Raw genomic sequence first — 13,227 nt, forward strand, 5'->3', positions numbered from 1 at the left:
AAGCCAGGCAGGGCGAAAGCGTTTTGAGCTGGGAGAACAGGAAACGATAAGGGTAAAAAATCACGCGCTCGCCGGGTGCGGTGGCTCAAGCCTGTAATCCCAGCACTTTGGGAGGCCGAGACGAGCGGATCACGAGGTCAGGAGATCGAGACCATCCTGGCTAACACGGTGAAACCCCGTCTCTACTAAAATTACAAAAAACTAGCCGGGCGAGGTGGCGGCGCCTGTGGTCCCAGCTCCTCGGGAGGCTGAGGCAGGAGAATGGCGGGAACCCGGGAGGTGGAGCTTGCAGTGAGCTGAGATCCGGCCACTGCACTCCAGCCTGGGTGGCAGAGCAAGACTCCGTCTCAAAAAAAAAAAAAAAAAATCACGCGCTCACTTCTTATTCCTCCATTCATTTATTCATTCATTCATTTACATACATTTATTTATATCCTAGCATGTGTCAGAATTTCCTTCCTTTATTTTATTTACGTATTATTTCTTATCTTTCAATAACTTCGTGGGATTTTTTTTGTTTTTTTGTTTTTGTTTTTGAGACAGAGTCTCGGTCTGTCGCCCAGGCTGGAGTGCAGTGGTGCGATCTCGGCTCACTGCAACATCCACCTCCCGGGTTCAAGCGATTCTGGTGCCTCAGCCTCCCGAGTAGCTGGGACTACAGGCGCCCGCCACCACGCCCAGCTAATTTTTGTATTTTTAGTAGAGACGGGGTTTCACCATGTTGGCCAGGATGATCTCGAACTCCTGGCCTTAGGCGATCCCCTCCCCCCTTGTCCTCCCAAAGTGCTAGGATTACAAGTGTGAGCCCCTGTGCCCGGCCTGACATGCTGATTTCAATTCCTTTGGATAAATACCCAGAAGTGGGATTGTTGGCTCATCTGGTAGTTCTATTTTTAAATTTTTCTTTGGAACTTCCATACCATTTTCCATAATGGCTATACTAATTAAAATTACCATCAATAGTGTGTAAATGTTCTCTTCAAATCCTTGCCAACATTTGGTACCTTTCATCTTTTTGATAATAGCTATTCTAGCAGTTGTAAGGTGATCCATTCCCTGGCATTTTTTTGACGCAGTGAATTATGAGACAGAAATCTTTGGTGGCCCGAATTCTTTATTTTTAAAGTTTATTCGAGATGTGATATATATACAGTAAAATGCATTTTTAATAAAGAGGACAGGTTTGGCTAGGCAAGGTCACTCACACCTGTAATCTCAGCACTTTGAGAGGCTGAGGTGGGAGGATTGCTTGAACCCAGAAATTCGAGACCCACCTGGGAAACATAGCCCATCTCTACAAAAATACAAAAATTAGCCAGGCGTGGTAGCGTCCACCTATTGTCTCAGCTATTCAGGAAGCTGAAGTGGGAGGATCGCTTGAACCTATGTGGTCAAGGCTGCAGTGAGCCGTGATTACACCATTGCACTTCAGCCTGGGTGACAGAGGGAGACCCTGTCTCCAAGATAAATAAATGAAAATAAATAAATAGAACAGTTGTGACAAACATGCAGTTATGTAGCCAGTATCACAACTGAGATGTTCAACAGCATCTTCATTCAGAATGTTGTCTCATGCTGGCCGGGCGCGGTGGCTCACGCCTGTAATCCCAGCACTTTGGGAGGCTGAGACGGGTGGATCACGAGGTCAGGAGATCAAGACCATCCTGGCTAACACGGTGAAACCCCGTCTCTACTAAAAATACAAAAAATTAGCCAGGCATGGTGGCGGGCGCCTGTAGTCCCAGCTACTCGGGAGGCTGAGGCAGGAGAATGGCTTGAACTTGGGAGGCGGAGTTTGTAGTGAGCCGAGATTGCGTCACTGCACTCCAGCCTGGGTGACAGAGCAAGGCTCCATCTCAAAAAAAAAAAAAAAAAAAAAGGAAAAAAAGAATGTTGTATCATGCCCTTTTTGTCAACGCCTTTGTCCACCCGCAGCCACTAGTAACTGCTGATCTGTTCTCTGCATTTCATAATAACAGCATAGAAATGGAAAAATGCAATAGGCGGCCTCTGGGGTCTGCTGCTTTCATTCAGCACAATGCATTCAAGATGCAACTATGCTGTTGCGTGTATTAGTGGCTCGTTGCCTTTTATTATGGAGCTGTATTCCATGGCAAGAATGAGCCACCATTCTTTTATCCATTACGTGATGGTTCTTCCCAGTTTTAGATGATTACAAATAAAGCTGCTATAAGCTTCCGCGTACAGGTCTTTGTGTGGAAATATGTTTTCATTTCTCTTGGGTAATGCCTAGGAGTGCAAGTATTCTTTTTTTTTTTTTTTGAGACGGAGTCTCGCTCTGTCGCCCAGGCTGGAGTGCAGTGGCCGGATCTCAGCTCACTGCAAGCTCCGCCTCCCGGGTTCACGCCATTCTCCTGCCTCAGCCTCCCGAGTAGCTGGGACTACAGGCGCCCGCCACCTCGCCCGGCTAGTTTTTTGTATTTTTTAGTAGAGACGGGGTTTCATCATGTTAGCCAGGATGGTCTCGATCTCCTGACCTTGTGATCCGCCCGTCTTGGCCTCCCAAAGCGCTGGGATTACAGGCGTGAGCCACCGCGCCCGACCCAAGCATTCTTTTCTTTTCTTTTTTTTTGAGATGGAGTTTCACTCTTACTGCCCAGGCTGGAATGCAATAGTGCAATCTCGGCTCACCACAATCTCTACCTCCCAGGTTCAAGCAATTCTCCTGCCTCAGCCTCCCAAATAGCTGGGATTACAGGAAGGCACCACCACGCCCAGCTAACATTGTATTTTTAGTAGAGACAGGGTTTCTCCATATTGGTCAGACTGGTCTCAAACTCCTGACCTCATGATCCGCCCACGTCAGCCTCCCAAAGTGCTGGAAAGTGTTGGAATTACAGACGTGAGCCACCTCGCCAGGCCACCAATTCTTTTTTGATGCTTTCTCGTGTGTGGTACAACATGAAGAAATGCCTCCAAATAGGATTTCGTGGCATATTTGAAATGTTTTTAATGAACAATTCAATCATTTGAAATATACATACACACACCCCAAAGTAGTTTTTTTTTTTTTTTTTTTTTTTTTTTGAGACAGAGTTTCACTCTTGTTGCCCAGGCTGGAGTGCAGTGGTGTGATCTTGGCTCACCACAATCTCCACCTCCCAGGTTCAAGCAGTTCTCCTGCCTCAGCTTCCCAAGTAGCTGGGACTACAAGCACGACCCACAGCACCCAGCTAATTTTTGTATTTTTAGTGGAAATGGGGTTTCACCATGTTGGCAAGGCTGGTCTCAAACTCCTGGTCCACCCACCTCGGCCTCCCAAAGTGCTGGGATTACAAGCATGAGCCACCATGCCCGGCCACTTCATTGTGTTTTAATGTCCTTCCACAGATGGCAACATCTTACAATATAATTGTTCTTTGCATGAAGTAATTATGGGATTTATTTAAAAAATTAATTCACTAGAGGGAATGTGATCCAGTAATAGGACAGCAGCTTAAGGTTGCATGTTTTTTTTTTGTTTTGTTTTTATTTTTGTTTTTTGAGACGGAGTCTCGCTGTGTCGCCCAGGCTGGAGTGCAGTGGCCGGATCTCAGCTCACTGCAAGCTCCCCCTCCCGGGTTTACGCCATTCTCCTGCCTCAGCCTCCCGAGTAGCTGGGACTACAGGCGCCCGCCACCTCGCCCGGCTAGTTTTTTGTATTTTTTAGTAGAGACGGGGTTTCACTGTGTCAGCCAGGATGGTCTCGATCTCCTGACCTCGTGATCCGCCCGTCTTGGCCTCCCAAAGTGCTGGGATTACAGGCTTGAGCCACCGCGCCCGGCCTTAAAGTTGCATGTTAAATGTCTACTTTTGAGGCTTCCATCTGGGACTGGCCATAAGACCATTTGGGGACATGAGAAGCTCCAGCCAGATGGACCTTGGTCAACCCCTGGGACACTCTTTTTGCCTCTTACAGTGTTTGGCACCGTAGGGAGGCTAAACGTTCTCGTGAAAATACTTTATGAACCATTTGCCTCTCAACACAGACAAGAGGTTAATTCTAAAAGCTGAATTCCTGGATTCAACAACTATGTCCACGGTCAAACAGCGGCATGACTTCAAACAGCGGCCCAAGCTCCCCGCATGCAGCTTTCTCATCTATAACATGAGAACACAGGAGTGTGAGAGAGAAAACATGGCTAAAAGTGCTTTGTGGCCAGGTGCAGTGGCTCACGTCTGTAATCCCAGAACTTTGGGAGACCGAGGCAGGCGGATCACCTGAGGTCAGGAGTTCGAGACCAGCCTGGCCAGCACGGTGAAACGCCGTCTCTACTAAAACTATAAAAATTAGCCGGCGTGGTGGTGGGTACCTGTAATCCCAACTACTCAGGAGGCTGAGGCAGGAAAATTGCTTGAACCTGGGAAACAGAGGTTGCAGTGAGCTGAGATTGTGCCACTGCACACTAGCCTGGGTAACAGAGCCAGACTCTGTCTGAAAAAATAATAATAAAAAATAAAAAATAAAAAAATGCTTTGTAGGCCAAGCGTGGTAGCTCACTCCTGTAATCCCAGTACTTTGGGAGCCTGAGGCAGATGGATCACCTGAGGTCAGGAGTTCAAGACTCGCCTGGCCAACATGGCGAAACCGTGTCTCTACTAAAAATACAAAAATTAGCTGGGCATGGTGGCAGGTGCCTGCATTCCCAACTACTCTGGAGGCTGAGGCAGGAGAATGGCTGGAACCGGGGAAGTGGAGGTTGTGGTGAGCCAAAATGGCACCACTGAACTCCAGCCTGGGCGACAGAGTGAGACTCTCTCTCAAAAAAAAAGAAAACCCCAAAACACAACAACAACAACAACAAAACAAAGGTAACAAATAACAAATGCTCACAAATTCACTGTTTTTGTTACTATGTCCTCCTCTGTTCTGTGTTTCCTGGGTTATTTAAGTCCACTGCACCTGCCCAGTGGTACTGGGATACTGTGTGCTAGGGTACTCCTGCATGTTCCTTCTGACTATCCTGTTTTTTGTTTGTTTGTTTGTTTGTTTGTTTGTTGAGATGGAGTCTTGCTGTGTTGCCAGGCTGGAGTGCAGTGGTGTGATCTCGGTCACTGCAACCTCAGCCTCCCAGGTTCAAATGATTCTCCTGCTTCAACCTCCTGAGTAGCTGGGATTACAGACACCCACCACCACACCATTCATTTTTGTATTTTTAGTAGAGATGGGATTTCTTTTTTTTTTTTTTTTTTTTTTGAGACGGAGTCTTGTTCTGCCGCCCAGGCTGGAGTGCAGTGGCCGGGTCTCAGCTCACTGCAAGCTCCGCCTCCTGGGTTTACGCCATTCTCCTGCCTCAGCCTCCCAAGCAGCTGGGACTACAGGCGCCCGCCATGTCGCCCGGCTAGTTTTTTTGTATTTTTTAGTAGAGACGGGGTTTCACCATGTTAGCCAGGATGGTCTCGATCTCCTGACCTCGTGATCCGCCCGTCTCGGCCTCCCAAAGTGCTGGGATTACAGGCTTGAGCCACCGCGCCCGGCCTAGAGATGGGATTTCACCATGTTGGCCAGGATGATCTCTATCTCTTGACCTTGTGTTCCACCCGCCTCAGCCTCCCAAAGTGCTGGGATCACAGGTGTGGGCCACCGCGTCCACCCCCCATACCCTGTTCTGTGGCTCCTTGGTGGTGGCTGGAAATCATCCTTAGCCTGAGTATTTACACCACGGGAAATGGGTAAATGCTAAAGACCAGCAAACCTCCTCCCTCCAACCTCCTCTCTCCCTCCAACTCCCTGGGAAGTTGCAGTGAGCCAAGACCATGCCAGTGAACTCCAGCCTGGGTGACAGAGAGACTCCGTCTCAAAAAAAACAAAACAAAACGAAACAAACGAACAAAACAATTTACCCCTCCAGAGTGTGCGTATGTTGGTATGTTGGTATAAACTGGCTCACAAGAGCTGATTGTTAAATTTTCAGGATTTTTTTTTTCCGACCAATTGTTAATCATGGCCAATATTGAAAATTAAAGCTGAGCACTGTGGCTCACATCTATAATCCCAGCATTTTGGGAGGCTGAGGTGAGAGGATCCTTTCAGCCTACTTTCCCCCCCATAGCATATATCACTATCTAACCTAGCCTGCTGTATAATTTACATACTTGGGAATGTTTGTTCAGGGACTCTTCTCTGTCGTGTTCACTGCTGTGTTCCGTTTCTAGAACAGAGTAGGTGCTCAATAAATATTTGTGGAAGCCGGGCACAGTGGCTCACGTCTGGAATCCCAGCAATTTGGGAGGCTGAAGCAGGTGGATCACCTGAGGTCAGGAGTTTGAGACCAGCCTGACCAATGTGGAGAAACCCCGTCTCCACTAAAAATACAAAAATTAACCAGGCGTGGTGGTGCATGCCTGTAATCCCAGCTACCTGGGAGGCTGAGGCACAAGAATTGCTTGAACCTGGGAGGCAGAGGTTGTGGTGAGCCGAGATGGCGCCACTGCACTCCAGCCTGGGCAACAGAGGGAGACTCCGTCTCAAAAATAAAATAAAATAAAATAAAATAAAAAATGAAAATATATAATAATAATAATAGGGCCGGGTGCGGTGGCTCAAGCCTGTAATCCCAGCACTTTGGGAGGCCGAGACGGGCGGATCACGAGGTCAGGAGATCGAGACCATCCTGGCTAACACGGTGAAACCCCATCTCTACTAAAAATACAAAAAAAAAACGAGCCGGGCGAGGTGGCGGACGCCTGTAGTCCCAGCTACTCGGGAGGCTGAGGCAGGAGAATGGCGTAAACCCGGGAGGCGGAGCTTGCAGTGAGCTGAGATCTGGCCACTGCACTCCAGTCCAGGCGACAGAGCGAGACTCCGCCTCAAAAAAAAAAAAAATAATAATAATAATAATAAAATATCTGTGGAATGAATAAAGCATCACCCCAGGAAGCACATTCTAACCACAGCACCACCCTGACTACAGCTCTGCGGCGCTGGCGCATTCTGGAAGTCTCCACCGCTTTCTTTTCTTTCATCTGATTTTTAAATTTTTTCCTGCAGTCCCGCCGGTTTCCAAGGATGCAACTATGAAGAGGCACAGTGGGGGCTACAATCGGGTCGTGACTGTGGCCCACGCCGGGCGAGCGTCTCCGCCCCAGCCCCTCTGCCATCTGCGCGCCTGTTCTCCCGCTACCTGCCCCCGCGCCAGGCTCCAGGCTTGCAAACGTCCCCTTGCCATGCACAGGCACATCTCGGGCGGCCAGCCAGGCACACACAGCGGGGTGTCATTAGCTGCAGCGCCGCCTAAACACGACTGCCCGTGCAGAGCCACGGCCAGGCCACCTGCACGGGCTAGGGAGGTGATGGGGATAGCGAGGGACGTGTCAAACCGCACTGGGGGTTGGGAGGGGGGCGCTTTCATCCTAAGGTGCCTTCCGTTTTTTTTTCTGATTAAAAAAATATTTTAAACACTCGGATAAATAGAGAAAAAGACAAAATAGACCCCATCATAGCAATGCCAAAGATGAGACAGATTTATTTATTCCATAAATATTTACTGAGAGGATATTGCGTGTCTGCACTGATTCCCGAGCTGAGCTAGACCAGGGAGCAAAATAAAACAAAACGGAACCTTAAAAAAAATTTAAAAAATTTCAATAGCTTTTGGAGCACAAGTTGTTTTTGGTGACATGGATGAATTGGATAGTGGTGAAGCCTGAGGTTTTAGTGCACAGATTACCCAAGTACAGTACGTTGTACCCAAATGCAGTTTTCTTGTTTTGCTTTTTTTCTTTTCTTTCTTTTCTTCTTCTTCTTCTTCTTTTTTTTTTTTTTTGGCAGAGTCTTGCTCTATTGCCCAGGCTGAAGTGCAGTGGCGCAATCTCAGCTCACTGCAGCCTCCAGCTGCTGGGCTCAAGTGATTCTCCTGCCTCAGCCTCCCGAGTAGCTGTGATTACAGGCACCTGGCACCACGCCTGGCTAATTTTTGTATTTTGAGTAGAGACAGGGTTTCACCATGTTGGCCAGGCTGGTCTCAAACTCCTGACCTCAGGTCATCCACCCACCTTGGCCTCCCAAAGTGCTGGGATTACAGGTGTGAGCCACAGTGTCTGGCCCCAGTGTGTAGCTTTTTATCCCTCACTCTCCACTCTCTCCCCACTTCTGAGTTCCACTGTCCATTATACCATTTTATTTATTTATTTATTTATTTTTGAGATAAGGTCTTGCTCTGTTGTCCAGGCTGGAGTGCAGTGGTGCAATCATAGCTCACTGCAGGCTTGAACTCCTGAGCTCAAGTGACCCTCCCACCTCAGCCTTCTGAGTAGCTGGGACTAGAGGCAGGTGCCACAACACCCAGCTAATTTTCTTTTTTTTTTTTTTTGAGACGGAGTCTCGCTCTATCACCCAGGCTAGAGTGCAGTGGCATGATCTCAGCTCACTGGAAGCTCCGCCTCCTGGGTTCACGCCATTCTCCTGCCTCAGCTTCCTGAGTAGCTGGAACTACAGGTGCCCGCCACCACGCCTGGCTAATTTTTTTGTACTTTTAGTAGAGACTGGGTTTCACTGTGTTAGCCAGGATAGTCTTGATCTCCTGACCTTGGGATCCACCCGCCTCGGCCTCCCAAAGTGCTGGGATTACAGGTGTGAGCCACCACGCCCAGCCTAATTTTTTTTTTTAGATGTGGGGTCTTGCTGCATTACCCAGGCTGGTCTCAAACTCCTAAGCTCAAATGGTCCTCCCTCCTTCTCCTCCCAAAGTGCTGCGATTCCAGGCATGAGTCACCATGTCCCACCCATTATATTACTCTGTATGCCTTTGCAAACCCATAGCTTAGCTCCCACTTATAAGTGAGAATACACAGTATTTGGTTTTTCATTACTGAGTGACTTCACTGAGAACACTGGTCTCGGCTGGGTGCGGTAGCTCATGCCTGTAATTCCAGCACTTTGGGAGGCCGAGGCGGGTGGATAACAAGGTCAGGAGTTCGAGACCACCCTGGCCAACATGGCGAAACCCCATCTCTACTAAAAATACAAAAATTAGCTGTGCATGGTGGCACGTGCCTGTAATCATAGCACTTTGGGGGGTCAAGGCAGGCAGGTCACAAGATCAAGAGATCAAGACCACCCTGGCCAACATGGTGAAACCCCGTCTCTACTAAACATACAAAAATTAGCTGGGTATGGTGGTGCATGTCTGCAGTCCCAGCTACTCAGGAGGTTAAGACAGGATAATTGCTTGAGCCCAGGAGCGAGATTCCATCCGGAAAAAAAAAAAAAAAAAAAAAAAAAAGAGGAGTAAGTGTATTAGTTAGCTAAATATCACAGGTTGAGTGGCTTAAACAACAGGAAGTTATTTTTCCGCATTTCTGGAGCCTAGAAGCTCAAGATCAAGATATGGGCAGAATGATCTGAGTATGGGAGGGCACGCCTGCAGTCCCACCTTGAGAGGCTGATTCGAGAAGATTGCTTGAGTCCAGGAGGTCGAGACTAGTGTGGGCAATGCAGCGAGACCCTGTCTCTATGAAAAAATTTAAAAAGTTAGCCAGGTACAGTGATGTACACCTGTGATCCCAGCTCTTTGAGAGGCTGAGGTGGGAGGATCTTGACCCAAGGAGATGGAGGCTGCAGCGAGCTATGATTGTACCACTGCACTCCAGCCTGGGTGACAGAGCAAGACCCTGACTTAAAAAAATGAAAGAGGGGGGAGGGGGAGGGATGGCATTGGGAGTTATAACTGATGTAAATGACGAGTTGGTGGGTGCTGACGAGTTGATGGGTGCAGCACACCACCATGGCACATGTATACATATGTAACAAACCTGCATGTTGTGCACATGCACCCTAGAACTTAAAGTATAATAATAATTAAAAAAAAAGATATGTGCAAGATTGATTTATCTTGAGGCCTCTCTCCTTGCCTTGGGCAAATGGCTACCTTCCCAGTGGAGCCTTGCCCCAAATTCCTGACCTACAGAATCCATAACATACAAGAAAATGATTAAAAATAAATAAAAAAAAGACAGGGTCTGTCTCTGTTGCCCAGGCTGGAGCACAGTGGCGCAATCTCAGCTCAGTGCAACCTCTGCCTCCTGGGTTCAAGCAATTCTCCCACCTCAGCCTTCCAAGTACCTGGGACTACAGGCCTGTGCCACCATGCCCAGCTAATTTTTATATTTTTGTGTAGAGACAGTGTTTCACTATGTTGCCCAGGCTGGTCTCGAACTCCTGAGCTCAAGCAATCCGCCCACCTCGGTCTCCCAAAGTGCTGGGATTACAGGCGTGAGCCACTCCACCCAGCCATGATGATTGTTTTAAGCTTGAACATTTTGAGGTCATCCGTGGTGCAGTAATAGTAACTGGAATCGTGCCACGTGCTAGCTGGTAGCTTTAATTTGCCTGTCTATAATTACTAACCAAATCACACAGTTCCCCAAGAGTTTGTTTACAATGTCTGTTTCCTCTCCGGGAAACTGTCTGTTCATTGGGAAGATATGACATGGTTTAGTTTCTAAGAAACAGTCTCAGTGTGTCTCCCACTCCCTGAAGGGACTAGATAGATTATATAATGTAGCACAGCCTGAAGGCATTAGTATGTATCTTTGTTTCATTTCTTCATTCATTTATACATTCAGCCACATTTATTTATATTCTTAGCACCTGCTATGTGCTGGGCTGTGTGCTGGATCCTGGTTATATAGCAATAAACAAGCAGATGTTCTCAAGAGCCCAGAATCTGATGGGAGGAGAATAACTCAAGTTAGACTGTGTGGCTGGGGATGCGGGAGCCAGAGAATGAATGAATTGTATCTGGCTGGAGAGGGAAGGAGGAAGCTGGGAGATACTTCATGGACGAGGCTAGTCTTTGAATATGGACATATGGATACGGATTTTTTTTTTTTGAGATGGAGTATTGCTCTGTCACCCAGGCTGGAGTACAGTGGCACAATCTCGGCTCACTGCAAGCTCCACCTCCCGGGTTCACACCATTCTCCAGCCTCAGCCTCCCGAGTAGCTGGGACTACAGGCATCCACCACCACGCCCAGCTGATTTTTTATATTTTTAGTAGAGATGAGGTTTCACCATGTTAGCCCGATGGTTTCGATCTCCGCCCACCTCGGCCTCCAAAAGTGCTGGGATTACAGGCGTGAACCACCACGCCCAGCCTGGACAGGGATTTTTTTTTTAGAGCTTTGGAAGAAAGAAATGCTCCAGATTGCTCTAGATACGTAAGTTGACTTAACAAACAACCTGAAGGTTAGTGACATAAACAACAACCTGTTATTATTACTTGTGATGCTTCTGAGAGTGGACTCTGCTAGACAGTTCTCACTGGGGGCGGTTCTTAGGTGGTTCAAGCATAAGGAGGCTGGGGCTGGAGTCATCTTGAAGGACCTCAACTGGGACTGCCGGTGGGAACTCCTCGCTGTAGCTTGAGCTTCCTTACAAGGTGGCTGCTGGGTCCCAGGAGCAAGCACCCAGAGAGAGAACCAGGCGGCAGCTATAGAGTATCACCTCTTATCACGCAGCCTCAGAAGTCACAGGGTCACTTCTGCCACATCATATTTGCCAAATCTAGTCCACTTTCAAGGGAGACAATTGGATCTTCGCAAGAAAACAGAGTTAGATGTGGATTTGTTTGTTTGTTTGTTTGTTTGTTTGTTTGTTTGAGACAGAGTCTTGCTCTGCCACCCAGGCTGGAGTGCAGTGGCCGGATCTCAGCTCACTGCAAGCTCCGCCTCCCGGATTTACGCCATTCTCCTGCCTCAGCCTCCTGAGTAGCTGGGACTACAGGCGCCCGCCTCGTCGCCCGGCTAGTTTTTTGTATTTTTAAGTAGAGACAGGGTTTCACCGTATTAGCCAGAATGGTCTCGATCTCCTGACCTCGTGATCCACCCGTCTCAGCCTCCCAAAGTGCTGGGATTACAGGCTTGAGCCACCGCGCCCGGCCCCAGATGTGGATTTTTAAATTATTATTATTTATTTTATTTTTTTGAGATGGAGTCTTACTCTGTCGCCCAGGCTGGAGTGCAGTGGCGTGATCTCGGCTCACTGCAACCTCCGCCTCCCCGATTCAAGTGATTCTCCTGCGTCAGCCTCCCAAGTAGCTGGGACTACAGGCACGTGCCACCACGCCCAGCTAATTTTTTGTATTTTTAGTAGAGATGGAGTTTCACCGCGTTAGCCAGGATGGTCTCGATCTCCTGATCTCGTGATCCGCCCACCTCGGCTCCCAAAGTGCTGGGATTACAGGCATGAGTCACCGCGCCCAGCCTCATTTCAGTTTCTGAAAGATTGTTACTAGTGTATAGAAATATAATTGATGTTTTATATTGTTCTTAGAGCCTGCAACCTTTTGTAGATTCTGTAAGATTTTCTACATGGACAACCATAGGACTCATGAATAAACACAGTTTTACTTCTTTGCAATGTGGATGCCTTTACTTTTTGTTTTTTCCTTTTTCTTTTTTTTTTTTTGAGACGGAGTCTCGCTTTTTCGTCCAGGCTGGAGTGCAGTGACGGGATCTCGGCTCACTGCAAGCTCCACCTCCCGGGTTCATGCCATTCTCCTGCCTCAGCCTCCCTAGTAGCTGGGACTACCGTGTACGGTTAATTTTTTTGTATTTTTAGTAGAGACGGGGTTTCACCGTGTTAGCCAGGATGGTCTTGATCTCCTGACCTTGTGATCCTCCCGCCTCGGCCCCCCAAAGTGCTGAGATTACAGGCGTGAGCCACCACGCCGGGCCTACTTTTTGTTTTTTTCTTATGCTCTGGCTAGAACTTTCAATACAACATTGAATAAAAGTGGCGGCTGGGCGCAGTGGCTCTTGCCTGTAATTCCAGCACTTTGGGAGGCTGAGACAGGTGGATCACCTGAAGTTAGGAGCTTGAGACCAGCCTGGCCAACATGGTAAAACCCCATCTCTACTAAAATACAAAACATAGCCAGGTGTGGTGGGCACCTGTAATTCCAGCTACTTGGGAGCCTAGGCATGAGAATCACTTGAACCCAGGAGGCGGAGTTTGCAGTGAGCCCAGATAGCGCCACTGCACTTCAGTCTGGGCGACAGAGTGAGACTTTGTCTCAAAAAAGAAAAAAAAAGAAAAAAGAGAAAAAGAAAAGGAAGAAATTATGAGAGTAGGCTGGACACGGTGGCTCACATCTGTTATCCTAGCACTTTGGAAAACTGAGGTGGGTGGATCACTTGAGGCCAGGAGTTTGAGACCCGCCTGACCAATATGTCGAAACCTTGTCTCTACTAAAATTACCCGCCAATAATTAGCCAGGTGTGGT

Source organism: Trachypithecus francoisi, unplaced genomic scaffold, assembly GCF_009764315.1.
Source record: "Trachypithecus francoisi isolate TF-2019V2 unplaced genomic scaffold, Tfra_2.0 Lachesis_group5, whole genome shotgun sequence".
NCBI lineage: Eukaryota > Metazoa > Chordata > Mammalia > Primates > Cercopithecidae > Trachypithecus > Trachypithecus francoisi.